Raw genomic sequence first — 2,317 nt, forward strand, 5'->3', positions numbered from 1 at the left:
CATAACCATGCTTGTAATATGCATATCACATCGCCTTTAAAAGAAAAGTCGTTGTAACACCCTCTAATTTGGTACTTGAAAGTCACAAAACGACACATATTTAAACCACCCAAAAATTTAAAATTTGGGCATGACCCATTCGTAACTTGGACAAATTCCCTGTTTATACTTTATCAAAAGACTCGAACCAAGACACTTTCCATAAAACACCAAAAGAACATGACATTTTCAACCACCATTTCAAACATTGAGTTCTAAGTACCAAATACTTGCAAACAACTAGTGAAAGATTAAAGACTTCAACACATCTAGACATTTCAAAACTTTTAACACTTGAAATTACTACAAAAGAGGCGGAAGCGTATCACGGGTGATCAAGGTGTGTTCATATCCGAGTGACGCAACGGCGATTAAACTTGTGCTTTACCTACAACCATTCAATAAAACATATACATTAGCGTAGTGCACTTAACATTTTCATTCGCTTATAATACATGTTCATGGGTTTACAAAATATCTTACCAATCATTCTTATTAAAATTCAAATCATTCTAGTTGAATAAGCATACTATCTCTCATATGTCCCCAATAACCCGTTTAGTACGGATTAAGGAGAAAACTTCCATTTAATTCCTTTCCATTCGAACCCGAACCGAGCCAATCACTATGGTTCGCTACGGATTCTCACTTTCACATTCTTGTTTGAAACAAACATTTAAATTGTATATCAAATCATCAAAGGAGGCGATTGATTAAACTCATAACTAAATTGTAAGTAACGAACTTACCTCGATCTTGAGCCTTTTGTTGTGAACCGGAACTAGCTCCTTCTTCTTTCACTCCTACACATAATTCATTCTTATTTAGATTATTTCATTCCCTACATAATAATCACATTCACACATCAATCACATTCCATATCATATTTTGCAATGTATCAATATTATATCTTACTTATGCAATTTAACACTTATCTATCCATTCAAAATCACATAGTTTTTCATTGAGGCATTTTATCGAACACAAGGTGTGCATACAACATTTTAAGCCGTATGTACATGTATCCAATGCATGATTTCACTAGCAATATTCACAACTCTTTAATCAACTAAATTCACATAACTTATTCATTCCACAACCTAACAATTCATTAATATCTTAATACATATTCATTCATCCATTAAAACCACTCAACTTACTTAACTTCAAGAACATCATATTACTAGAACAAATGGGTTTTCCTTCAAACCTTCAATACAAACGAATTCAGGCATAAAACATCCTCTAATGATGGTTCTAATTCATACACAAGCTTAATTTCATACTAATTCACGGATTGGTATAAACCCTAGTTCTTCAACAAACATCAAATTGTGAGGTTTTATCTTACCTTATGTTCAAAACACTTGGATTAGAGAGTATTTAAACACTAGCATGCGATTTATGACTCTAATCCTTCACAATCTTGCTGAATTCTTGAGGTTGATTGATGAAATTAGGGTTCCCCCCTTTCTCCTTTCTCTGGTCGCGACCACACAGCCCAGAACATTCTGGGTTTTCTTTTTACTAATTAATCTTAATTCACATATTATTAAAATGTTACACAATCAACCCTCAAGTTTGGCTTAAGACTCCTTATAACCCATTCCATAATTTTTATAAAGTTTTACATTCTTTACCCTCCTTATTGGTTTATTGTTCATTAATACCCATTCACATTTTAGTAAACTTCCTTTAGGTTATTTACCAAATAATCATAACTAATCATAAACTTTTAAATATTAAAGTATCTAACCTTATAAATTATGGGATGTTACAAATCTACCTCCCTTAAAGGAGGTTTCGTCCCCGAAACCTTAATACGTACGGTTTAATAACATGCATACACATTATGTAATCCAACTCTTGCAGTATAAATGGTCCTACCACGATCATACATACCTTACTACTCAAATTTCTTACGTATAATTTACATGCTCACAAATCTATTAAACAAATGTTAATCACAACATCTATACGGATGATTCTTTTACATAATAAACTACATCACGTGCATACATTTTCACTTAATATCCTTTGAACACCCTACTATAACAGGCGCACCATTTATAAGCACGTTACCATATACTAATCACGTCACTTCACATATCTATAGTGTCTCAATAGGTTTTACTTATTAAAAACTTAGCCATGTCCATAAAGAAAACATATATAAACATACATACCACATCTTCATACTTGCCCTCCTGAGTTTTCGTTCTTACATCTACCTCACAATACTCTATAGTAGGCTTGGGATACCTTTGGGAAGCTTATC

General features: G+C 32.8%; 1 long non-coding RNA gene across 1 annotated transcript; it reads right to left on the reverse strand.

Annotated features, from left to right (window-relative positions):
* Positions 1-204: 204 nt before the first annotated feature.
* LOC110918225 lies at positions 205-1,541 on the reverse strand. Its single transcript, XR_002581159.2, has 3 exons — positions 1,391-1,541; positions 789-842; positions 205-427 (listed from the first exon to the last, which is right to left on the reverse strand). It is a non-coding gene; the product is annotated as an uncharacterized LOC110918225 (long non-coding RNA).
* Between the last annotated feature and the right edge of the window lie 776 nt (positions 1,542-2,317).

Source organism: Helianthus annuus, chromosome 16 (genome assembly GCF_002127325.2).
Source record: "Helianthus annuus cultivar XRQ/B chromosome 16, HanXRQr2.0-SUNRISE, whole genome shotgun sequence".
Lineage (NCBI taxonomy): Eukaryota > Viridiplantae > Streptophyta > Magnoliopsida > Asterales > Asteraceae > Helianthus > Helianthus annuus.